The 27,517-nt window shown below is 42.0% G+C and overlaps 1 long non-coding RNA gene across 5 annotated transcripts in view; it reads left to right on the forward strand.

Moving 5' to 3' along the window:
* The window catches only part of LOC27207510, a 36,385-nt gene extending 9,270 nt beyond the window's left edge, over window positions 1-27,115 (forward strand). For 2 of the 5 annotated variants that reach the window (XR_005544174.2, XR_005544173.2), the window contains exons 2-3: window positions 19,772-19,818; window positions 26,982-27,115. This is a non-coding gene — a long non-coding RNA (uncharacterized LOC27207510). Of the gene's footprint in view, window positions 1-2,821; window positions 3,138-18,509; window positions 19,292-19,771; window positions 19,819-26,981 lie in introns of those variants that run through there. The other 3 variants (XR_006541868.1, XR_001600449.3, XR_005544172.2) reach the window with 3 other exon arrangements.
* The last annotated feature ends 402 nt before the right edge of the window (window positions 27,116-27,517 follow it).

The raw sequence follows: 27,517 nt of genomic DNA on the forward strand, positions 1-27,517 counted from the left end.
AAAGGGGATAAGTGCAATAAGAAGCAATTGAATCTTAAAGTTTCAACTATTACTTAAAGAAATTTAAATAATTCCTTTTAAAGTGTCTAAATTATTCTTGGCTTTATTTGAAAGCAATTCTAGCTAATACTTGTGTAATTGTGTTTGGCTTCCTACCAGAATTTAGCTTTAAAAGTGATGCTTACCTATATTTGAAAGATGTTCATCCATCAAAAAATGTTTAAAATGCTCAATGTCAATAGTGTTAGCTTCATCTTTAATTTCAATCATTTGACATAATTATGCAAATTAAGAGACCTCATTTACGGCATTGTCTTTCTACACAAAGTTTTTGGAGCTTTGAGCCCAATCCAATAGTAACACTTTAGGCCATCTCCCACTTCAGTAGCCAATTTGGGCCAGAAATGTTAATTCAAATCGACTTTCGGTTGACTGGGCGTTCCGCTCGGCGGCGCAGCAATGAAAGCCATAATGCTATTATTTTGATTGCCCTGACATTTGATCAATTCGTGGACCACATGCCACTTGGCCGGAATCTAATTAGGCGGAGCAAAGCGTTTAGCTAATTGCAGTTGGCCCAATTGGCCGACGCGGGTGCTCGCTCATTTACGACTATCCCAATAAAAATAATGCATAATAATGGCAATAAAACAATAAAGTTATGGAACGCTCCGCATTCAGATAGATAGAGGGAGATAGCCGACGGACGAGTGAGTGGGCCAAATGAGCACATACGATGGCCATAAATATTTACAGCCAAGCAAACACTTGCTCAAATTAAGTACTCGTTAAATTGAAATTGGATGGCGGACCAGCAGCAACAGCGAGTGACCAGCAAATTGATAAAAAGATAAATTGAATCATAAAGATGGCCGCTACCCCAGCGGCTCTCCACATTTCAGAGTCCGATTGCGGGGCATTTGGAATTTTTAATTGTCACGGAAATAATGCCAACAGATTCGCAGTTGTGTCCTCCCATCGAAGGAGGGGTATTTCTAATCCCAAACTTTGTTTATCTTGGCGACTGGGTGGATTGGGAAAGGGAGTATGAATGGTTTTTACTGCCCGGCAACATGAGCCACATCCGCAATGCGCAGATCCGGCAGCTAAAATATAGTCCATTACACACAGAAAATATTTCACTAAATAATATAAAAACAGTATTACTTAAACTATCTTTTTTCTTGAATTATTTAACGAAGTTATAGTATCAGTTATAATACTCATTCGTACATACATACTTAGATTTCTTTAATAAATCGAATCCAGTCAAGTTACAATACTTTATTTACTTGTAGAAGGTTCTTACAAATGAAAATTGTATCTCAAAAATGATATTTCTCTGCGTGCAGGAAACGGCAAGCCAGGAGAAGCCCTTGGCATGATTAACTTTCGGATTTTGTAAAATAATAATGGGTCTGCTGTGGCCCTGTATTTGGGGGTTGGGCTGCCCCGCAAATGGCGCTGCACACCCCCAACATTTTGGGGGTGGCAAACGAATTAAGCTCGTAAAAGCCCACACAAGCGGAATGGGCTCCGAGCATTTGGGCTTCGCTTGGGGACTTAACGTATTTTTTGGGTTTTGGGGGTGATGCTCCTGCTCTGGGTTCGGCTTCTGCTTCCGCTTCCGTGGCTCGTAAAAGGGAGAAAGGGAAAGCCATTAAAATCGCAACCCTCGCGCATTGGAAGGGAATCTGCATTAGCATTCTGCCGAAGTAATGTCGCCTGCAAGTCCCAAAAGTTACACCATCTTGTAATATGTTTGGGGATCTAATGTGAGATACACACACGTGCTTGTGTGGACAAAAATGTAATATCCATTTCAGTTGGAAAACAGTTTGGTCTGTTGTTTGCATTTCTACAAGGGCCTGAGTGACATGTTTTCGTCATTAAGCTTAGTCAAAACATTTAATATGAATCCAATGTCAAGAGCATGAAGAAGGAATAATAGGTTTGAAAATATAAATGTGATAATATAGTTTAATTTTAATATAAAAGGAAAAGCTTAACATTTTCATTCCGAAAAAAATCATATTTGATCTGGTTTTAAATAATATGAATTTAAATATTCAGTTGGCTAATAGGAACACAGCATTTTAGGTGCATCTATAGCTTTTAACGGTAACTCTATGTGTATCTTGACTTTGCAAAATAATGTTAGCAACATAAATGTCAGAAAAATATAATTTCTCTGCTTTAATAGTGGCGGAGCCACCTTAAATAATTCCGCTCTAAAAGTAAAGCCAATTGTGGGATGAACACCCGAGCATAATGCTGCAGGTTAAATGACTTTTGCAATAGAACGAACTTCCCAAGAATCTTAACTCAGAAACTGTAATTCCAAAGAGCATCCCAAAGGCTTTCGAACGAGACAATACCACAGATATGTACGAGTATATCCCTGGCATTTAAAATGCTGAAAGACTTTGCTGATTAGAAATTCTTGTAGTTTTTCCCATTCTTCTTTTGTCCGGCGGAGTGGAGATGGAAAAGGAAGACGGACAAAGGAGAGGAGACAAAGCGAGAGAGCAATAAAATGGCTGCGAATGAGAATGGAAGGCAGACGAGGGATGGTTTATTTTATTTTAGGGATACACAACAGCAAAAAGATACACATGGCAGGCGCACCAGCAGATACAGATACAAAACGTGTACGAATACAGTTGCACGCCGGCACTCACAGATACACACGACGCACTGGTGTGCGTGTGTGCGACGGAGAGGGCCTGCGGGCATGCGCACGAGTGCGAGCGAGATGACTGAACGAGGGGATGGTGGAATGGGGGTCCAACGGAAAACACATTTTCCAGCCTCGTCGACTTTTTACATCGCATTTTATGGCATTTGGTCGTAAACTTCTTGTTAGTGTAGAGCGGACCGCAGCGCGCGGAGCAATCGAAACAGCGCCACGAAAACAACAAATCAATAGCCAAGCGGCCAAGTTATTAAGCTCCCCTCGCAATTACCAAAGGCCCCCCTTTTCAAACTGATATTTTACCGTCTAAAGGTGTGCGCGAGTAAACATGAAGCAGCCATTTCGCGAAACAAACCTCAGCAAACCGCCGGCGCTTTTCGTTCAACAAAACTAACCAGAAACCGCAGATTTTAGCAGAAACATATCTGTCATATAAACTCACGTAAGTGCCAAGAACTCTAGTCCATCATTATTTAAATCACCAGACGTGAGAGGTGTGTCCAATTCGAACCACTATTGCAACTGCGGCAAGGCCATCTAGAAACAAGGTGTTAAGTGTTCAAGGTTTTCCAAAACATTCATCACTCATTGCTGCTCTCGTGCGAAATATTGAATAATGACCAAGACGCATGTTCTTAAAAATTTAAAAATTGGTTCAGTTTCGAATGAGGAAAGTACGTCAATACTAACATTTTTTAATGCTGGTGGCTGCAACGCTCATTGTACTTCGTATTGTATTGTAGAACGCCATTTTAAATACAGTTTCGTTTGAAGACTCTAAAAGTGTCAAAAAATATAAAGTTCCTTGAGAAGAAACATCAGATTTTTATTTAATAAAAATGACACTACACAATCAGAACATAAAAGGACAATTAGAAGGTATATTTTAATAAACACAATTTTAAGGTGTCCAAAATGTTATTTAGCTTATTGTATTAAGTAGCTATAACGCTATTAGTCACTTTTGCCCTTACGAATAACATTAAAATACTTATAATATTTTGACCTTGTCTAAAAGAGTGTTTCTTCTATTTCAATTCAATTTGAATTAAATATTTTCAAGACTCAACCTGACCAAAGAATTCTGAGTACTTTATAGATGCTGATTATGAGTACATAAAGCCAATTACTCAATCTATAAAACTAATGATCTTGTAAAATGTCTAGCTGATAAGTTTTTATGGCGTGGAAACAGTTTTGAAATCCGCAGCACCATCGGATTAAGATTTCGAGTACACAAATTCAAATGAAATAGTGCGATTTCATAAATCTATTTTATGGCAGGGCCCAAGGGCTACACGTGTTCCGCCATCGGATTTCCAATTCGGAAATGCCTACTAAACTAACCAAAAATAGCACCCACACATCGCCACAGTGACCGGACTTCATTACCGATCAGGTGTTAAGTGCATTCCGACCCGGCAAGAGCAGGACTCCTGCCTTTCTGCCGTTTGGCCGTTTTATGGAGGAATCTCCTCAATTGAGCGCCATCGTTGATGGCGCACTTAATAGCGCAACCGCTCAATGAATGCCGCTCTGTTTGTGTGGATTTATGGGAGGTACTAAAGTCATTAGCGCCAGTCACAGTCGTCAGGCAGCAAGAACCATCACAAGCCATCAAACGGGGAATGGCCATCGAAGTTGCGTGCGGCTTTGGCGTTCTACACTTGGCTACCTCACCTCTAAGCCCTTGTGGCAACGTAATTGCGGCCATAATTTCATAAATATCCCTTAATCGCGGCAAGGTGGCCCGGCTTTTACGGTTCGGCTAGCTGCTCATAAAAACGCCGAGTTGATTAAAACGCAGTCAAATAGCCGGTTTAAAATTTGGGTCCTGCCCCCGACATGCGTACTATAAAATAGTATACAATCCGCTAAGCGGCGTCGGCCATAACGACCAATCTCTCACACGAGCGGCGGCCATGATGGTCCGCTTTGAGTCGTGGCTTTTACCTTCGGGGGTGTGTCCATACTTGCACTGTGCACAGTGAAAAACGGTGGTGCACTTAGTAAAAATCAAATATATATCTATATGACAATATTAAAAACATATTTTAGATTTCTCTTTTTTTATATCATTTACATTTTTTCTACTTCAAAACTTCATGTCAACAATAACAAGTTATGAGCGGAACTTTATTATATAATTGATTGAATACGTCTTTTGTAAATTTGACCTAAATGTAAGGCATGGTGTGCTCTTGGAAAAATCAGTTTACTAGCTGATAATAAATAATAAAAATAATACTCGGTTAATATATCTATTATACGGGGCTGATTGAGTTTTTTTGTATTTCATCAATTTAAATGTCAAGGTGTTTTATACTTTCGTTTTTTTTAAATAAGTCGATTGAAAGATTTAATTTTGTTCTTTTCTATCTTTTATTGTAAATAATACAAAACTTTGTTCAAAGGCTAAATTTTTAAAAGTGTACCACAAACCGGTTACGACGGAGTGTGCGTATAAGACGCGTATTCTTATATTCGGAGATAACCAAGTCATGGCAGTTAAAACGCTGGTAGTTCGGCTCTTCCCCGGTAGGGGAGCTGTATGCGGGCTTAGGTTTGTGAATTGGGAGCTATCCTTTTAGTGCGCCGAATCGGCAATAGAGAGCGTTATATTTCTTAGTAACATTACGATTTCTTAAGACTCAAAAACATGAAAATAACAAAATCACTTTATTATTTGTTAAATTTGTTTTTAGGATTTAGGATTTTCCTAATCATTTGTTAATCACTAATTTGAAACATTTTTAATTAAAATATGAACTTATTAAGTGTTGCTCAGATATTGCTGCTGTTTCTGGGTTTTTCTACTCATCATTTTGGGTTCACTAGCTTAACCTTTAAATAAGAAATTAATGTCATGTTTGTGTGTTAATGCTTAATTTAAGAGATGAAATATACGGCTTAACCAATTACTGGGCTAAAGTTGACATTTAAATCAAGATGAAAGCACCATAAATCTAAGTGCCATCATTAAATTCTAGCTCGAAAAATCCAAGATAATTGACTGACCTTTGAAATATGAAATAGACATTATTTAGTCTATTTTTTAAATCTCAATAAAGAATATAAAGCACGTTCTCATTTAGGAATTCCAGAATTTTCGTTTTTGATTGATAAGCTGCAGAACATGCGTTATTAATATATGTTGATATGCAAGGAAGTCGGTCTAGAATGGCTGGCGGGGGTGGAGTCATAGTCGCTTGACGACAACCATTTCTCCATCCCCATCCCCATCCTCGAGTGCCAGTTGTTGGGTCTTATCTCTGGACAATTTCGAGTGCAATTGTTCGAGAGTTGCCTCGTTGGTCCCCGCGGGACGTGTTGTCCCATTGAAATGCCTTTGAAATCGTGTTTCTGCAGAGGAAGGAAGCCGGAGTCACCCAAGCATGTAGCTACAAGACTGAGAATGGGAATGGGTATGGGTGCGAGCATGAAAAGGGAAACTGCCAGTGCACGTACAGATGAAATTCGTCTTCCGAGAAGTTCTCTGGCATGGCAACGTAACAACTATGGGGCACCGATCGCGAATATTTCCATAGCCATTCGCAATTCCATTTGCCGCCAACTGAATTCCCTGGGAAAACGCGGCCGGCACAAGTTTCTTAGTTCCGTGGAAGGGACAGAATCGCCAGAATTTGCTCCACATTTGGCCGAACGCGACTTCCGCCGGGAACAGGGCCCATATGGTGTAGCTGCGACCCTGAGCAGCTCTTACATATTATTATTATTATCGACACTTATATGTGCCCCATCCCAAGTTCTCCCGTTACTGTCCCAAATTAAATTGCCTTTTCCCCACTGCCAGATGGGTTCTGAAAACGCTTAGAATCGCGCACATATGAATATTTATAGAGTTGTACATGTGCGGCACACACCTTTGCCGAAGCTTGTGTTTTGTTTCTTTGATGCCAACAAATTTATTCTAATGTAGAAAATAAGTTTTTGAAATATATTATTCTTTTTTGTTGAATGACTTTTGCGGGCACTTAAAAAAATAATAACGTCAATTTGTTTTGCTGCATTGAAAGTTCAGCATTTTATTTTATTGCATCGCTATGGATCTAATTAAATCACATTAAGTTGAAGTAAAGTAATTAATTAGTAGTAATTAATTGTTGTATTTAATTTAATTACCATTAACTTAAATGCGCGAAAAGTTTAATAACTTTTTTATATTGTAATAAATCTGTAGTAGTTTATTGAGCAACTAACACTATTATGATTGTTCTTAAGTTATTGCGGGAAAAATATGTACAAAAAATGAATATAAGCAATGATTCATATTGAGAACTGAATACCAATTGCATGCCAAACCGATTATAGTAACGAGAAATAAAATTGATCTTAACTACATTGTATGTATATTCAATTTTATATATAATATATAGTATATTATATTATTTTAAATTTTTTAACTTTTAACTTTTACCATTATTACCCTCCGAATCCTCGTAGACCAAAAGTGAAAGCCCAAGGAAGTCTGCTTCACGTGCACGACGGGATTAGTTGGGAGCCAATTTATTTTATGTCCCCAGGCACAAACATAATCATGTCTAATTTTGTTTACTTTCAAAAATGTGCGTGCGGGAGTGTTTCCATGTCAGTCGGATACATACATAACATCCATCTCAGAATTTTCAGGGGGCTGTTTTCAGAGTTTGAGTTTCAGGTCCAGGGACAGGGACTTGTCCCGGGGTTTCCCTTCCTGCAAACGCAACAGCGACAATGTTCATTAACTAAATTTAGAGTGCGGCGGCTGGGGAAATTACACATTTACGCAGAGGAAAAGTTACGCAATCGAACGGGGGAGCGCGACTGCGAAGTAAGAATGGTGGATGGCGGGAGAAGTCCTTGGCCATTTCGCACTTGAATTCCATTTCGAAAATACTCCGACTCCAACTCCAATTCCTTTCCGGCAGGACGAACCCCTGGCGAATGGGGTGTGTCCGTGTGGTTGGGAGACGCGTGAGGCCTGTTTTAAATTGCGTGTTCGCCGGGGGAAAGGATACTTCTGTTGGGTATCGGAATTAAAATCGGCTTGGTTGCTGTTGCTGGGTGGGTTGCGTGTCAGAGTGATTACGCGGGGGGAACGGGCAAAAAGGGTTCGAAATTGTGTTTCATTTTCGAGGAATCTCAACTGGAATGCGAATAATTTTGAAACAAAAGTTGCCGGCCCAGTCACAAAATGGCGGCAATTAAAATGTTTTAATGAAATTTGGCCAAAGCGCCGTTTTGCAGCGAATAATTTCCCGAAGACGAGGAAGGCCTTTCAGATATTTTAATTATCTCGGCGTTTGTTTAATGGCCTCTCTAACCCCCGACAGCTGTTCGAAAAGGAGTGCCGGGGAAGGGGAAAACGGCAGGAAAAGCATTGGAAAATGCCATCTCATCCATATGCATGTGGGCTAAAAAAAAAAAAAAACAGCTAGAAGCTCCGGGCCAAGCCAATGTGCGGTTTCCAAGCCTTCGTCATTGCAGGTCGCAGTCGTGAAATCGGATTGCGTGTTGCCCATAAATCTGTGATTTTAATGCGCGTTATTAAATTGCAAACAGCCGCAGTCGGACTCCAATTCAGAATCAGAATCGCGGGCTCAGAGTCAGTCGGCAGTCGCAGGCCAATAAAATGCAATTAATATGTTCCGCCAACCTGCAACAAAGTTCATCTCTCTTGAAGCCTGCACAAAATGCTGCACTCCGCTGGAACGTGTCATCTTCGACTCCATTTTGCGCGCATTTCGATTAAGTCTGAGCCAGCGCATTTGCATTGTAAATTCATCCAGAGATCCAGCCATATCATGGCCGATATCGGCCACTCCTCCAGCGGAGTTGGGGAGGGAGCTCAGGGATGGAGGTGTGGTGGAGGGGCCTACGAGCGGGTTCGTTATCGGGCGGCGCAAACAAGTCACGTCGCCTAATTTATGCGACGGCAACAGCGACGGCCAAAGCTAAAATATTCGAAAAACGTGTCTTTCGATTTTTAATGGCCGCGCATAAATTTCAACATTAAGACTCGTAATAACTTCATTACACGAACTATAATTCTGTTTTTTTTTTGTTTTTGTGGTCTTTGTTCGGTTTTTGGTTTTCGGTTTTCGCTTGCCGGCGGCACTCAAAATGTCAAGTTTTACTTTGCCGTTGGCTAAAAAACAATATTGAAATCAAGGCTCATCTGCATTTCGCATATATTTCAATGTGGCATGTGAAAGGAAATCCCAATTTCCAGTCAGCCACCCACACACATCTGTTTGATGAGCTTAACGTTTTCAAGGCACAAGCCTGGGAAAATTTATATTTTTTAAATTGATTTTCTCATTTAACAGTAGGAAGTATATAAAAGAAATACATATATTATTTTTAATATAACTTCCACGAACTAAGAAATTTGCTTTAATAATATAAAACCAAATGCGTAGTTGATGTACTATCCTACATAATTTATATATATCATCGTGTACTTATGCATTTTTATATTTATATTAATACATTATTGCATTAATTAAGACTTATGCAGGCATACATAAATTCGTTTTCTTTATTATTTAACTGCAAAGTTTGTATCTCATTGAAAAACCAAGTTTGTTATACAAGTAATTGATTTGCTTATCAGCGATTATTTCAATCAATGGAATTTTCTAACTCTATTCACGTATTTATCGTTTGATATATGATTTAATATAAATAAACAAGACTTCTCATCAATATGGTTATTACTGGGCTAATGACTTTGTAAAATGCACCTGAAGCCGAGCTTGGTTAGTTTACGAGCTTGAATAACGAAATATGCACGAAATACATATCAAATATGTATTTATGCCAGCGGGTACAGCCACACAGCTGACACGTAAGCCCGGTCCGGGACTTATCCCTAATCCCCATTGCTCCGCATCCCCGCCAGAAAATCCTGGGACCCAAACTCTGAAAACTTCGTGCTGGGCTCCCACAAATCTCATTTCGTATGCGAGTCCGCCATCGCTTTTCCAGCGGCGGCAAGGGGTGAACACTACAACAACAATGCGGAGGTGTTGATAGAATAACGCAGGGCGTGAATTTTTAGTCGAAATATTACGTATAACGCAGACACGTACGGAGCCCCGGGGTTATACATATTTAAGCCCCATAAAGGAGCGCCAAGGAGCGAAGCGAGCACCACTCGCAATCAGTGGAGAAACTGCGATCCGGCGACCGGGATAAATGCACATATTAAATTTGAAACGTATTTGGAATTTTTGATGAGGCCAAAAACGAGGTTGGCTCGGGTGGTGGGTTAGGGTTTTCGGCGCTCGGGTGTTAGGATTAGGTATTGGGATGGCGGCATATGGTCCAGATGGCGGCTGTCGGGCAACAGGGGTTAAAAGCCACTTTCGATGCGCCATAGTTGTTGCCATTTTCCTCTCGGTTTGTCGCTGCCATTTCCGTTGGCGTTGCACATGGAACGTACGTTGAACCGGCCGTGCCGGGCTGGGCCCAGCCAAGTGTATCCGAGAGATACAGATACAGCCAGATACCAGATATACCCAATGCCGGCCCCATTTGCAGCCCCTTCCCAACCTCGTTGGCCCATTCGTTGCGGTGGCTCAGCGAAGATTGAGGACGAGGCCCCTCTTTCCAGCCAGTCTTTCCATCGCCCCATCTTTCAATCTTTTCATTTGCCCAACCGTCTGTATCTGTATCTCAGGCAATGCGAATGGCAATGGAAATGGGAATGGGAATGGCCATCGTGTGGGCACTCAACCCACTTGACGGCGCGACTGGAACTCATCTCGAATGCGCGCCTCTTATCCGATCCATTATTTCGATGGATTTATAGGCATGAAGGTTGGGCAGCCACTCCATTCGAAGTACCCCGACCACATTCCCAATCCTAAACCATCCCATCTTGTCCAGTGTTTTCGTTGAATTTTTTATGCCTCTTCGCCGGTCCTCGAATCTCGGACCTCCCTCCTCATCGGCTGTTGTTGTCGAGGTAGTTTTATATTTTGTTATCTTTTCTTTAAACTTTTCATGCCCTCGGTTTGATGGCATTTGAAGTTTTTGTAGTTATTAGTTGGCACATAGTTTTGCTGAGCTCAGCCAAATCTGAAATAAACAAATAATTACTGGCTGCTGAGTGGCGGCTGTACTGCTATTAACTACTTAAATCGATAAAAACCTCTTACAAATTTAAGGCGGAATTTGTTTTTGAAGTCTAGACAATCACATTGTTATCGACTTTAAAGAAATCATAAGCTTTTTTAAAAATGTAATAAAACGTTTGAATGGAGAAAGGCTTAATTAAAATATATAAAGTTTTGGTATTGCACACAGAATTAAATACTTTTATACCAATATATTTATAAAATGTTTAAATTTGTAATGAGTATTTTCTGTCTGCTTAACTAACTATATACTTTTTTCTTATATTATTATTATTATTTCTTCAAATTGTTCAGTATTTTCACTCTTTCAAAACTCACCAAAAACTGACTTCCCCTCGTGCAGTGTAATTTACAACTGAAACAGCCTCCGGAGCAAGGAATAGCAAGCAGAGGGGGTATATTTTAGAAAGTTACATAAGCAAACAATCCTTTTGTGTACAATATCTATGGACCCGTTCTATCTCGCCAGTCACCCTCAATGTGTTGCTCTAATTTCATTGTTCACGGTCTCTTCGGCTTTGTTTGAGTTTTGAATATGCCGAGCATGGAAGAATTTTGCGTTGGGAAGGAGAATAAGGGCGAAAAGGGTTCTCCAGTTCTCGGTTCGTCCAACCGTCGCCACCATAAATCAGTTGGGCATCGACTTCGACATCGACAACGGAGGGCAATATGCGTAAATGCAATAAAATCATAAAACGAATTGTTCAGAGGGGAAACTGGGATGCTAAACGGAAAATTTGAATCTCAGCTCGCGGCGAGAGTTGTACCGTTTTTGGGCCGACGCACGGACGGCTTTCTTTTTATGACCCGGTCGCGTTAACTGGACGCAAATAGAGCTCGACGGGGAGCAGAATCGGGGGCAGAGGACGGGCTCTCCGGGCTTGACATTTCTGTTGTATAAATATACAAATACATATTTTGATTTGGTGCGCGTGCAGGCCATGCCCATGTCCATGCCCTAATTCTTTCAAGATACTCGCCTTCGAGATATATTCTCGCATCCATTAGATACAGATACAGTTCGCAGGGTGGCCGTTCTACAATTTTCAGTTATTCGTTTCATTTTTTTCGGACACTGACTCTGCGCATCCATAAAACGCCTTTACATTTTGTCCCCGCCTCGTTAGTCGTGGATGTTTTGGCTTGCATCTGGCAGATGCATGTATGTGTATGCAAATGAATGTCGTGTCCACCAGTACGGCGGCAAATGCAAATGCGTCTGGTTATGCTCGACCATAGACTATAGACTATGCCATACAGCGTAGGCCATGGTCCATAGTGCTTTCTGGACAACCCGCGGCGCATTCCGAAGTGCCCTATAAAAGTGTCACTTTTTATTTGGGCCCAGTCGCCCGTTTGCCTGATTAGTCAGAGTGCCATACAAACGGCCATTGGGCTTTCCTTCGCATCTCCATAGTTTTTCAGCATAGTTGTCCATATTATGTTTTCTTTTTTTTTCGTTCAGAAGCCGGTCGGGAGGTGAACACACTGCCGGCAGGCAAATAAACCAGAAATGGTATAGCTCTGGCCAAAACGCCAAAGACATTAAATCGGTTCATTTGCATTCAGCGACCTGGTCCTGTTTATTTGTCCAAAAATGTTTCCATAAACAATGTTCGACTTTATTTACAAGAGTTGGACAAAGAAACAAGTTTGTTTACCGGTTCGATGGCTGCAATGAAAACGCAATAATGCAGTCAATAATTGGTATTGTATAGGCTGTTTATTGATTGTTTTTGGAACTTGGCAGCTGAAAAATGCGCATTGTTCATTGATCTCTTTGCGCCATTTTGAAAGATAAATTTTATTATGTAAAAATACATTTTAGTTGTGGTTATTAAAACTGAATTTCTAAGTGGATTAATAAACTAAAATTTTTGAAATGGTTTAATTCATTTTATATTTCGGAGGAAAAAGTCACATAGTGACAATTATGGCGCCCTGAAAATATTCAACAAATATTATCCACGAGCAGCAATCTTACTTGATTTGAGTGCATTTTGATTCGGCGAAAGGGGGAACATTTGTAGCTACAAATGTCCGGCTCCCCCTGGATCCCACAAATCCCACAGACTTTCCGTGCAAAAGGGCGATCGGTGTTTTGGGCAGCCCGCCACGTGCAATAAATCCAGAGACCATAATCAGGATTTATGGGGCTCGGTGTTGTTGCTGTTCTTGTTGCTGTTGTTGTCGGCGGTGCTTCAAACATTTTTATGATGTCTCTGCAGTATTTATGAGCGGATGGCGGTGGAGCGGACGTCGGAGCGTAGCAGCCACTGATATTACGCGGCGGGCATAAAATCCGAATAATTTGCAACAGGTGATAATTGTTTTACAATATGTTCGTGCATGCGAGCGGGGGAGCGCGTAGAACAAGTGTATTTATGGGCTGGTTCATAAAACAAAACCTTGTTAGCACCTCGATAGCTCCTACCGCCAATCGAATCGTCGAATAGGCCCTATATAGAGTCGTATTCCCATATAAACATATGCACTGGAATTTATTCACTGCGAATTGATTATTAAATAAACTTTGCGGCTATCGTGCAGAGTGATTGATTGATGGCCCGGCCGCACTCTGATTGATGATTGGCAGCACGGCAAATGGGAAATGCCAAAAGCCGCCGCTCGGCGTGCAATTAAAAAAAACTTTTATGATTTGTTGTGATTTTTGTAATTGGCATTTTTACGAGGGCTACCTGACGATGCGGATCCCATGCGAAATCGTAATCAGAATCGCTCATTTCTATGCAGTATTCAGTGCGGCTTTTATTGTTTTGCAATTAATTTGGCATTGTTAATAGTTTGTCTGGTTGTGTGCCAGAATGGCTGGCAAAGGTGTCATAACTCACGTAATAAACGCCTCGCAGTTTAGCCGGCTTTGTCACACTGACTTCTAGCATAAAAGATACCATACCCTATACCCATTTACCATCCCGCACTGTCTTTTGCGACTGGCCCATAATTCACTCGCCCAAAACACATGAATGGCCCTCGCAATCGTAAAAGCGAGGAAAGCCCGTTGTGTTGTAGAGTGTGCGTGAGTGTGCGGGGGAAAGAGTTTTACAATCGTTTAAAAACTCGTCAAAAAATTAGACCTTAAAATATTGTATTTGCGTTTTGGTGGTATAGACTGGGCTTCCTCCCTCTCCCCACACCGTTGCTACTGCCTGTGTTTTTTACGAGCCAACAAAATATTTTTATATTAGCAATAATTTCACTAGGCGTGGGGCTCTGATTTGATTGTGCATTTTCGGCATTGTTTGGTATTATACTCTCTGCTTTGACATTTCGCCGCTGATTCATCGGTGGCAATTAAAAAACGTTTATTTTTATTAGGGTTTTGGTTTTTTTTATCCATTTCGCACAGTGCATGTGCTGCACTATCTCCCTCACGCTCTCGCAAAGTGGGCAGTGCTCTTTTGCGGCGCCATGCCGCCGCCATTACTCTTGCCTCTCGCTCTCACTTGACGATCGCCGTATCGCCTACTCACTTGCACTCATTTCAGCCATAGCCATTATGGCCGGCTGAGGTGAGTTCCGTCGTGGTGACTTCGCCGCTCACTCGTAACGTCGACGCCGGCTGCGCTGCTTTGCCCGGTGTTTCGTTGCTTTTGTTTTTCCAGGCAGCTGCTGCACTTTTCTCGCCTGAAAAAATGTTAAGGGAAAACTCTTTTAGCTAAATTGAAATGTTAAGATAGAGATACATAATTAGATACGGTTCATAATGTCAACACATTAAAATTCTTTCCCAACATTGTACATTTTTATTCCGTAAATAGACATTTAGTCATTTTATTCAAAAAAAATTAAAACACGGATAGACGGATGGAAAACCAGATCAACTCTGCAAGGATCACTAATTTATATTTTACAAAAAGTTATTGAGTTTTCTGATATATTAATAATAAATATGCCATTGCAATGTATTATTCCCGTCGGAAAAAGGTATAATAAATAAAACACATACTTTTTAGAGTGCTATGATAAAAAGATTTGAATTTGATCTTCTCCATGGTGCATTCCAATCCCGGGGAGTCCAAAACTCATCGCTGCACTTAACCTTTAGGTACTGCGAACTTGACACGATCGCCGTGTGAGTCACACTGTTTGATGCAGCTTTAATGATCCGCGCTTTGTAACTAAATGCACAATCCTAGGAGTTTTAACCGCTCCACAATTAATTTTATTGGCACTTAAGATTGAGAGGAAGCAGCGCAGCGGGCGAGCGTAATTAAAATAATAATATGAATAATAAAAGGAATTACCTAGCCTGTGGTCAGGCATCAGAGCAGAAACGTTGGTCAAAAGGTCTATTTTCAGCTCCAATCTAAACCCACTTAACCTTAACTCAACCTTTGGCTCCGGCACTCACGCACACTCACAATGGCAATCCCAGTCGAGTGCGGAGTCCGTGAAAATGTTACCAAAAAGTAAAAACTGAATTTCCAACTTGTTTTCCCTCTGGCCTTTTCCACTGCGGCACATTTCCCCCGGCCGCAAATCTCGCGCAGCTTTCAAAATGTCAGCCCATCGTCGGTGAAGCGGTGGCTTTTGGTGTCGAGGTCGACTAGTTGCACTTAGAGAAATTTGTCTTAAAAACATAGTAAAATCTTTGCCATATCAACAGCATTTCCATGTTTTGCAAGTCACATTCAAAATTTTCCATAATGTATATTGTACTTTTCTTTTATAAATTTTAAATATATATGTTTTCCATTCCTTTATCACCGGATTTCTTTTGTTTTCTGTGTGATATGACGTGGAAGCCAGAATCTCCTTCGCACCACTCTGCGAACCACTCCGCAAAAAGTTAATGGACCGTGCATGTTTTTCTCTCAGCCGTGGCGCTTAACATTATTTATGGTGGATGGAAAACTGCTATTTCTACTGCTCCTCCCAACTCGGTTCGCTTTCGACTTCCTTTCGACACTGCTGCCATTGGCTGTTGTTTCAGTTGCATATTCCGCATAGTTTCGCAGTTTTCCCCCTCTTTCCACTGAATGGGTAATTACTTGGTTGCTTTGCCCAGCGGAGATTGAGCCATCATCGTATTTTCCCAATTGATATGTGTTTTTGGGTATTTCTGTGATTTTGAATTGCGGTGCCATGACTTTTCATTAATCTAGGGTCTAAAGGGCAGCTTAGCACTGGGGTGTCTTATCGAACATGTGCACGGATAGTGGTATTAGCAAATTCAATAATTCAACCAAATGGGCTGGCTAACTGGCATATATTGTATATACTTTAACGGACACAAAGGTGGTTGGTCCTATTTATTCGTAATTGTTTTATATTAGGAGTGAAAAATTTAACATATACATTTAATATAAAAGCACACACCTGATATGTGACTTAGTTCCTACGAGGGTTAAGTTTAATTACACAATTGTACAAAATGTTTGAAAATTTAAATCTAAAAACACTCATACAACTACCATTTTCTGAGCAGAGTGCTAAGTCAGAAGATTCTATATGAGAGTGGTTCAGTAAGTACTTTATTCCCCTCCCTCTTCTGACTTGTTTTTCCCCTCCGAGTGTGACCAACTTAATTAAACCAGCACAGAAAGTGGACTAAGGCGAGTTGAAGGGGGACAGGGGTCATAATCGCAACCGTTGGCCATCTCGTTGTTTTTTTGCTTTAATAAAAATAATTACTCGCATTTTTTGTGTGCTGCTTCTGTAGTCTTCTTTTTTGCTGTTGCTGCTTTGTTTTCTGGCTCAGAGCCGCAATTTTGAAGCGTTTTATGGCCGAGTTTTTGTTTCGTGTGTGCGACGGCCATTTTTTTGAGGCGAACGCTTTCCAGATTGCAATCTAAATGGCGTTTTTTTTCTGTATTTTTTTCCCTCGCTTGCCTTAATAATTTTTTTCTTCGTTTTGCTTTGCGGTAGAGGCAGCAGCAGCGGCAGCTTTCAATTTATGAAACACGCTTATTACTTCTCCTCGAAAAAGCAAAGAGCCGTCGCTCGTTACGCGCTTCTCTCGTCGGTTTGCGCCAGGGCCAAAGGCAGGTAATATGGCAATCAGCCTCCAAGGCCGTCGATCGGGTGGTGGGCAGGGGTAGTGGGGAAGGCGGTCCCCCGGTCCGGCGATCAGTGTCCGTACTTCTGCTCACGGCCAGCAGATACTGATACAAATATATGTAGATATGTGCAGCCTCTGGCTCAGACTATGCCACTTGCCAGTTGGCTGGCCAATTACACACATCACTCTTGGCCAAGACTTTTCTACAATTTTGTTTTGTCGATCCCCTATCCCCCTCTTACTATGTCTTTTCCGCAGTTTGCCACTGTTAATTGCACAGGTTGCTGCCGCTGCGGCTGGCGGGTATTTTTTAATTGTATTTTCCAGGTTTTTAATTAAAGCTCAACTTGATTTTCAGTTTAGTTGCAATTTCAAAGCTGGCTTTTTGTTTTCGCACTTGACGCGAAACAGGTTTGCATTTGATTGGCAGGCCAAGAGCCGGACAAACGGGTTTTGGGAGCACGAATCAGGATGCCGAAGACGTTTTTACGTTTTTACGATACCCCTACCTCTACTCATACTCATACCCCCAGCAAATTACAGTCACACAGCGCAGTTGGCTAGTAGTTGACTTTCTTTGAGACCGTACTAACGTACTAACTAGCCTCCGGATTAAGTTAATGCAGACAGCTTCCCATCGCAACTTCCCATTTGGCAGGCACATCTATTTGCTATTCAAACGAGCCTCGGGTTTCATGAATCGGCCAGAACGCTGGCCATTAATGCCCGGCCCCTATGCAAATGAGTTTTGGCCAGCTGAATGGGCCATCAAGCAGCAGCAGCGTAGTTCGCTTCTCCTCCTGCTCCGATTCACTGAGAAAAAGTTTCGAAATAGGAAACTAAAGAGATCTCATGAGTGGTAGTCAGTTGCTATGAAAAGTAGTGAAAGGGAGATTAATTCAAATATTACTGAATAAATTAAATTCATTTAGTTCGAGAGCACTCGGAATCATCTATTAATTCAAATCAAGAGGGAGTAAATGGAAGAATAAATGAACAATGATGAACATTGCAAAAGTCAGGAATTAATTATATATTTGTTTAATATTGTGGGATACCATTGCTTCATGTTTTGGCCCAAATTTAAAATATAAATATTTGGTTAAGGAAATCTTAAACAAGTATATGGATATATAAGCAACGAACTGATATCTCGTGATTTATATCGACGTTCCGTTTCCTGGGGTTTATTTCGGTGTGCCTCTTCCTTGCGACTTTTCACGCAACGCTTGCCGCCGACGCTGTGGCAGCCAACCGAAAAGTCCGCCGAGATGTGCAAAGTTTGCCTTCGAGCGGCCTTAATGGGCACTGCACGAATACGAATACTTGGCTCTATATAGTGTGCGCTATAGGCCATAAGCTCTGTGGTATGTGCGAGCAATTGCGGGCTTGTCATACTGCGACGAGTGTCTCTTGCGTGTGTGTGTGTGTGAGCGAGTGGCTTTGGAAATGGCCGCGGTCACACGGATGCACACACTCGCAGACAGCATGTTATAATTAAAATTAAGGGAAGCGGCGCGAATGTAAAAAGGCAAAAACAGAAAAATATACTTCTTGAACTTTGGCGGTACGATCGTTGAGACCCCCGTCCCCCTTCCCCCTTCCACAGAAAAATGAGAAGAGAAAAAAAAAAAACGAAAAACCCCCCTCCGCGATCGCGGCTCCCATTTGAATGTTCACTTGTTCGCGTCTCTGTGTCTCTTTCTGTCTGCCAGTGGGGCCATAAAACCCAAAATAATACTAAGTAAAAAAAAAATGTTTTGTGTGAAACAGCCCCCCCTCGGGAAGGCCCCTCCTCCCATGTGTGGCGCTCGGGTTCGGCGGTTTGGAGATCGGAACTGCGAGATCGGCTCTCTTCGCGTTCGCGTTCGCATTCGCTGCGGCTTTGTCTAAACAACAAAATATTGAATTTAATTTTTTAGTGTTAGTTGCTCTCTAACAATTTCGGAGTCGTTATCGCATGCGCATGTCGCGTTCGCGCCTCCGTCGAATAATTTTCTGTGTTCCGCCCGCCTTCGAGTTTTCCATCGACGTCCTACGACTGGAATAATCGCCACTCCTGCTTACGAATCCGTTGACGATCCAGTTTATAAGTCCCATACACACAAACCGATCCCCAATTCGAGGGACGAGTGCGCGAGTGTGTGCGGGGGGCATTCGAAAATAATGCCGATTAATTAAACATATTGACCAGTGGCCGTAAATAATGGAATTTGAAATTCACCCGTGTTGAAAAGTTCATTACATTGTGAGTCCGAGCACACAAAAATATTTATAACTGCATTTGAAAAATAATTCCGGGCCGATATTTAATGACGGCTACCCAACGGATTTTTATGAGTTTGACGATTTCGTTTCAAATTATTAAGTGATTGGGTGAAATATTCCTCTGGTCTTATCACACAGTTCATAGAATCATTAAAGGCGGTGAGTTCTGCATCTCAATTCGGATGAGTGATGGCTGACATAATCGTTATTTTAATATTTATTATATAATAAAGTATTTGACGACATTGCGCAATATAATTTCACTATATTAGGCACGGTATTTTGACAAAGGAAAACTTGGATGGTTAATAACTTAATAGATCCTAATTATTTTAGCGATTTCCCCGACAATTTATGGACCAATATAATAGTTTTAGTTATATTATAGATGATGGATAGTTTCCATTTCAATGGAAATGCAAACGTATATTTGTTTCAGTTTATTTTTCCTCCGAATTAATACAAACCCTATTTCTGAAACGTAAACCGTATTGCAATTGTTTACTTTTTTTTTTATTAATTTATTATAAAACATAGAAAAACTTAGCGTAATAAAATTATTTTCTTAATATATGTACGATAACATTATATCTATTTTTCCATTAAACATAAAGTAATTTTTCCTTATTTCTGTTGCAGATTTTGACCAAAAGCACTACCGAAATAACTGTATCAATAAAAAGCTGGTAAGTGGAAATTAAATAAAGTGAAATATCCCCATAATTAAGGACGTTTTCCGCCCGAATCGATGCCATGCAAAAGCCCGATTCCAGAGTCCAACCGAAATACCTTTTGATTTTTATGGCCGAGACAATTCGATTGTGCCCAGCGTCAGGGGAGCATTATTGTAACATAAAGTGGTCTGCCCCCTGATCCTGCCCCTGCACCCCTCCTCCACCCCACCGGCACGACCATCCGCATTCGCGACAAGCGGAGGGCGTTAAAGTGTCCAGGCTGGCGAGGCGGGCGGTATTAAAAATGGCAATAAATAAAGTAAAGTACGGCGAGTACATGATTTCCCTGTTAAGATCCCACACACAGGACCCTGGTGCGCAGTGGGCGTGTCCGGGGGCGGTGGGTGGTGGGCGCTGGGCGGCCAGGACAGTGTCCGAGCGGGCCAATTGTGGTAAATCGGAAGTTAAAGACGGCAATAAAACGCCGCAATAAAAATCTATGAATGACACATTAAATCAATTGCCAAAAATCACAAAAGCGTGGAAAAAGTCGCTTATGAGTGGATTTGACCACTTGGGTGTCGTCGATGTAGGCCATTCGGGGATAATGAATTCATTCGAAAGTTGAAGTGAGTTCATTTTATGACCGTGAGAAATCGAACAAGTGGGCTAATTACCCACTATCGCCTAACTACCTCTGTTTTCGGGTGCATCTGAAGAGGCTGCAGCTCCAGACTGACGCCATCTGCACTCCTATATAGAGTCAGGTGCATCCTCGATTAAGCAATGCATTTCAAAGTCCTGACATTTACAACTCCATTCCCATTGTTTGGCAGACTTTCCCAACGCAAAACCCTATCCCGAAAAATGAAAAAAAAAACCGGGCGTATGTGGCTTATCCAAAAGAAGTACCATTTTTAACGACTTTCCCCAGAACAAAGGGGAAATCGTGCACGACAACAAGAAAATAGCAGCCAAGTTCCACTTATGAAGTAATAAAACGAGAAGTAAGGAAAACACGCTGCCAGGGTTTATCGGTGGCAGAAATCGGACTTCAAGTCGGACTCCTGCCTATATAGCCGCCATATTAACGATCGGGGCTTGGATATCGAAGGACGGACGGACGAGCAGCAGGTCGCTCAGGGAGCAGGTGGGCAGGTGAGCGGTCCGCCTGCTTTCTGCTTTCCCCGACTAACAGTTTTCGGTTTTCGGTGAGTGCAAAGGCCGCCGGTGGCCATTTTTCGATGACTTCATTCGGCAGCTTCAATTGCCGGCGTTTCACCTTTCTCCCTCGCCGACTGGGCGAAACATGTGCATCCGTCAGATACTCGGATACGAGATACCCGTACTGTACGCTGCCAGTGCCTGTATAAAACCCATAAAATATGTGCACGTCAACGCGTTTCGTGCTGTCTTTTGTGCAGCCATTATTAAATTTCTGATTGTGGCTTTCTACTCGCATGTCTTTTCCTCCTCTCATTGTCTGTCCGTTGGACAGGGGAACATGGAACGGATGGACGGAGGGATGGACTGGTGGACTGGACGACCAGCGGACCAACGGACCGGTTCGACTTGTTATCTCTTTTCTCCTCCGTTGGCTAATCGAGCTGCGCTCTGATGGGGAATTAGGTATTTTTTCCCTTCCGCGGACAGTGGATAAGACCAGAAAAATTAATTGATATAAACTAATATCAATATGTAGATATTCAAGAATAGGAGTCCTTATGCCTAAAATCTTTTTATGACTGGAAAAAGTTATTTTCGTACTTGATTTTCAGAAAACTAAAGTTTTTTATGATATGTTTCTGTGAGCTAATCCCACTGTGCATCATTTAGTTGACTTCTTCCCCGGCACCCAAATGAAAATTAGCTTGAGGTCCTCGCCATGTTAGTCAGCAGGAATTCCACGGAATCGAGGGAAAAAGAAACAATTTTCGGGAGAGGCGGGCATTTTTAACATTTTCAGGCTTATCACGTAGTCTTTGGATCGTTTTCAGAGTTCTTTGGGTGCAGGCAACCTGCAGCTGAGCAGAGACAACGATAAAAAGTTAAATTTATAATTCAATTAATAACGTCTGCATGGATGGCAGGGTATCTGAATAAAAAGTAATGGCAGTTGTCATTTGCTGTGTAGGAATGCGTTAATAGGTATCCATGCGGCCCACGATATCTGCGTTTTCCACTCCTCAGGATTGTTTGCTTGCGGTCTATCTGCAAGATACAAAACCTATATATACGGGGAGTACAAAGGCACAAAGTAAATTGACAACTCATTGAGTGCAGGCAACGACCCAAGAGGGATCGATATTTCAGCCCAGCCATCCATGGCCACCCCCTCAATATTCGTCCTTGTTTGTGTGGGTGTATGCGAAGTGTGCGTGTGTGTGTTCAGCAAGCGACAACGTCAGCAAAAGTGTTTTCAAACTCGGCTACCCTTGGTCCTTGGGGGTGGTTCGTTTCGTGTTTTTCCCGAGCCGCCCTCAAGCGTTGGCGCCCACTTTTCCACCCCAGCCCCACGTTCGCCATCTCGTTCGCTCCTCTTTGCCATTTTCTCCCTCTGTCTTTTGGTCCTTTTTCCTTTATCCTTGAATGCTTTTGACTTTGCTTATCGCGACCGCCTGTCGTTTTGTGGGGGTTGTTTGGGCCAAAAACTCTGGCAGCCAGCGGAAGTGGGTGGTTGTGTGGGTGGTGCCCTGGGTGGAGGAGGCCGTTGATGTAGCGAAACTGAAATTAACCTTTAGGGAGCCGGAGACGCGCACGCTATTTGAATAAATATTTTGCTGACTTTGGCTGCCAGGCATGTCGGCAGGCTGGGCGGAAGGGGCAGCGAAGGGGTGGCTCCTGCTGAATCCCTCCATTTATATATATATATGTGTGTGTGTGTCTATATCTCTTTGTGCTGCTTAGCTATGTAACTATTCTATGTGGAAATTATGCTTATGTAAATGAGGCAGTTGCCTTTAAAAAGGAAACGAGGGATAAGTGAAGGAGGCGAATAAGAAAATTCCAAACAAGAAATAGAAACACAATGTAGCGAAGTTTCCATCCCCCGCTGGGAATTTTCTTACAGCAAAAGAGAGCTGGAAAAGCAGAATTGATGATTTCACTTTATTTTTTCCTTTTTTGGCAATGACGGGGTTTTATGCCTGAGCTTTGGGCTAAGCTGCTGCGCTTCAATTTCGTTAAGTTGAAAGTAGAAAAACCTCTCTCATCATCGATTTGCATACATGCAATAATGCCACGCACAAATCTCCGGCCGATTTGATTCGGGCTATTTCTCGTTCTGTGACAATTAATTCGCCATAAAATTCCCGGCTCTTTTATCACACTCCCAGATGGCAGAGTACAAATATGTGGGGATGTGCTGAGACGCCATCAAATAGCCTAACGACATCATAACTCGTGTCTCGTCGTGTTTGCTGGAATTTTAACTGGTGGCCAATTTAATGCCCATAAAGATGGTATTAACACCTTATTGGAGCAGAGCGGGGCAATTAACACTTTGGCCCACTGGCCATAAAGCCTGTCAAACAAACAAGAGGTGCGTCTGCCCGATTGACCGGCTGCATCAATGGGTTAAGGATCAATCGGGATTTTTGGGAAGTTCATCCACCAAGCAAGGATGCACGAGAACCTTTGCGCAATAAGTGCCATTAAAAAAGTCATCACTCGCATATGTGGTTCAAGTTCAGAGGAGCTGGCCACTTTATGGCCGTCGATTTTGGCCAACTGAGTGGCTACTGAGTGGAATTTGAATTGAACGGAAGCGGCAAGGCAGCAATTCGACTGCAAATGTGTCTATTTTTATGGCCCTCACTGTCGCAGGCCACACAGCCCTTTGTAATTAAATTTATGAGTTGCCCCAAGGTCGTCGCCTGTCGCTGGAGGAGTGGATTTGTCTGCCCAAGAAGGTGAAAGTAATGCCCGACTGCAAAAGCCCAAAAAAAAAAAAAAAATAACTGAAACAGTAAGCAGACAGAAGTCAAACGCCTGACACGGGTATTTCAACTTTCCGTCGACTTAATTCCGAACATAAAACCACTCGGAGCCACTTGCATGCTCCACTACGATCCACTCAGACTGAAAACCACCGCTGACTATGGTTACCCACCATAAAGTGGCCAAAAGTGTTGTTTTAATTTTAGGGGTGTTTACTTTTATTTTTATTGCAATATATAATGCAATCTACATACAATTTCACTTGCCAAAGAGTTGTGGCCCGCGCGCTCTGTCGCTGTCTCGTTCTCTTTCGCTCCGTATATGTCTGTCGTAAAACGCTTTGTTGGCAATAAAAGGCAGTTAACTAGTTAGATTTAATGTACTAAAATATGGCTCAAGTACAGACACGGCACTTTCTCAGGTGCTTAAACTTATATGAATGCCAGATACGATAAACGGCCATTTAGTGGTATCATGGCTAATTGTGGCTTCCACATTTTGTCATTTAACTGGGAGGTCTCAATTAGTGCTCCTGTAATTGATACCCCAATGAAAAAGGTGGGCCCTCTTTAACCCTTTTAAAAAGTGCTCAAGGGTGGCGGCCAGGTTGATCAACCTTTTTGTGAGAATTTTAAAGAAGCTTTTAAGCAGAAGCGCGCGCCAGACAACAAAGATTTAAGTTAAAATCTTGAAAGCTATTTCTATTATTATATACTCAGCCCGATGACATATTTATGGCACATCTTAGATGTTCTACAAACAGTTGGGCATTAAACTGTACAATGTGCCAGTACCGTCAATTACTTCTGCGCCAGACAAAGAGCAATGACATTTTGTGTACATAATTAAACAAAGCAATTCCCGATCATAAATTGCACCAACAATGGATGCGTCCCAAAGGGATATTGCCAAAAACAAAAAAAAAAATACAAAAATGGAAACGCTGGGTAAACAAATTCCAAAGGGGCAAGGGGCGGTGGCCATGTTGGGAATGAGAGCAGCCGACACACATCTTAGGGATTCAGATACAGATTCAGAAAAAGATACAGATACAGATACATGGCTGCCCCTGACGACTTTCCACAAAATGTCTCGCTTGGAAGCTGTCAGCACGATATTTCATTTTTCAGCCCCTCCATGCTCCGTCCGCTCTTTGTTCTAATTATGGCCCGGGATGGGATGAGTTCGCTGTGTGTGTATCTCGTATCTTGTATCTCTTGTATCTGTTGTATTTCTCGCTCGGATGATTCTGTCGGCTGTTCTGTTGCCCAATTTCTGGCTGGTTCTTCTTGCTGTTTCTGTTTTCGTAAGAATCCCCCAGAACACGTTTCCACGATCAAACGCAAACAGGAATGAGAAAAACTTGTTTGGAAAAGTCACAAATGCCGCTAAGTCACCTCATCGCCACCGCCAGAGCCTCGATCCAATCCGAGCTTAGTTTTTCAGTTTACTTAGAATCGGAATCGGGCCGCGTATATCTGTGATTCGTCTCCGGTTGCTGGCTGACTGGCTGGCTGGCTTACAGGGAAAACGGTGCGGGTCCAGCGAAAAAAGGGTTCCGAGAATAAAGAGATTCGGGGCCATTAAAGGTGCCGAGAGCTGGCCGAGACGTATCATAATTAGCTGGGAGAAAGATCATTAACGATCGTGGTGCGGGACCCCTGTGTTTAATTGGATAACATGAATTTAATTTTATTTCATTTCATTTAATTCGGACGCAGCATCTCCGGCTGGAGAACCCGAGAATCCGAGAACCCAAAAAACTCAGCGCACAAACAACCGAAATTTTTTTATGACGACTGGCCAATGAACTTCCCTCTAACCATATTGTCTCGATTCTTTCTTCGGATATATTGCATGTGAATTTGTCCAAGACGATTATATATATTTTGTGGTAGGTTTATTGTTGTCCGAATTTAAATTTTAGCCCGACTCTGGGACCGGGCACACACATAATGAAGCCATAAGCCGCCATTTCGGCCATAAACCCATTTGAATATTAATTTTGTTAATTAACTTATTCAAATTGGGGAATCGTTAAAAATGGAAGAAATTCTTTTTATAGCTATAGCTCTATTTCTTCCAAAAAGAAGGAGAGAAGGGGAGAGGCCAATGAAAGGCTTTATTGTTGGTGACAATAATACAAATTATTCATTATAAATGTGACACCCACCGAACCGATCTTCCCACGATAATGTGGGTTGGGAATTGGAGCAGGAAGACGTCAGTGTGCTTTTTAATATTTTAATAACCAGTCTTCATTTTGTATTGTCACGAAGAAAGGCAATATTGTTCTATTAAGAACTAATTGTGTTCATATCTTGTAAACAAAATCGAATGCAACTCAGATCTAAATATACTTAATGCTCTCAAAGTCTAGTTCTAATTGCAATGGCCTATGAACATGGCACTCATCAACGCATTTGCCTCTTTGAGAAGAAAATATGCATGAAAACTATAGACACTGGAGCCCCTTCATTTCGAACAAATCGTTTGTGTTTCCCATTTTCCATTTCCCTTTTTCCTCGTCCAGGAACTGCAGTCAAATGATTTTACGAGAGAGCTGAGTGCGATCAAAGCGAAAGCGAAACTCTTGAGGGACACATGGAGCCAGTTCCTCCAGATTGGTATGGAGTGGGGTGCAGTCGAGTGGAGTGCAGTTGGGCATGAAAGTACAGACAGTCGAAGGGCAGGAGTTGACTTTGACCCTGACACCGCCTTTGGGAGATCCAAGTGTGTATCTGTGAGTGTTGCACAATGCAAATGCGAAACGAGAAACAAATTTTACGACGTGTTTGACGGCTGTCTGTCGCTGCTGTCTGCGTGTCTCCTTGTCTTACTGACTCCGACTCCGAATCCGACTTTGACTCTCGTTCCCATTCCCATTTCCTTTCCCTTTTCTCATCCGGAGCCGGCGCTCACTTCCGCACCGGCTTGAGGCCCTGTCCCTGTGGGAAATCGCGGCGTCCTTCATCCTTCATCCTGCGTCCTATTACCACTGCCCTCGTCCCTGGTTGGCTGCCAGTTTAGCCTCGCATTATTACCTGCGCGGTGTCAAATGCAAACAAGACGTTTGCGCCGGCCATAAAGACGGCATCTTTAGGCTCTTCTCACTTTTTTCCTTACATGCCGGGGAAAATGGCCAGCTATGATGAGTGGCGCCTGGTTGCAGCAGGCCCTTATTGATGGCCCTTGCTGTGGTTTACTTACCAAGTTTCTGCATCTTTTTTTTGCAGTACGCGTCACTGGAAGTGAGCAGACCGGTGGAGTAGATCCATCCCCATTCAGCAGCGGTGCAGACCCACCAAGCACCACCCCAGCAACAAATCTCAGCGGTGGCGTCCGGCCAAAACCACCTCGTTGCGCCGACAGCGGCGAGCATCTCTCCCTCCAGCGTCAGTTCCCATCCCACAGGTAAGCTAACATTATAATTAGTCCTGTTTAAGCCAGATAAGTATATAAAGATTTAAGATTAAGGCAACTAATAATTTACAGTAATTCTGCGTGTCAGAATAGTGGTTGAATAGGAAAATGTCAGAGTCTAATCCCAATTTGAAATCAAACTTTATATATATTATAAATACAACAATTTTTTGGGATAAAACAGTTTTTATTTTAATGAACTTTTTGAAAAGGGATTGTGTTAGTTAATTACAATCCTTGACGTTTTTATAAGGTTTATTTGACCAAATTTATTATGTAAGCAGTTGGAGTCTTCAACTAAATGCGTGATGTATAAAATTAAAAATGAATGTTCTTGCATCTGATTTCA

Source organism: Drosophila simulans, chromosome 3R (genome assembly GCF_016746395.2).
Source record: "Drosophila simulans strain w501 chromosome 3R, Prin_Dsim_3.1, whole genome shotgun sequence".
NCBI lineage: Eukaryota > Metazoa > Arthropoda > Insecta > Diptera > Drosophilidae > Drosophila > Drosophila simulans.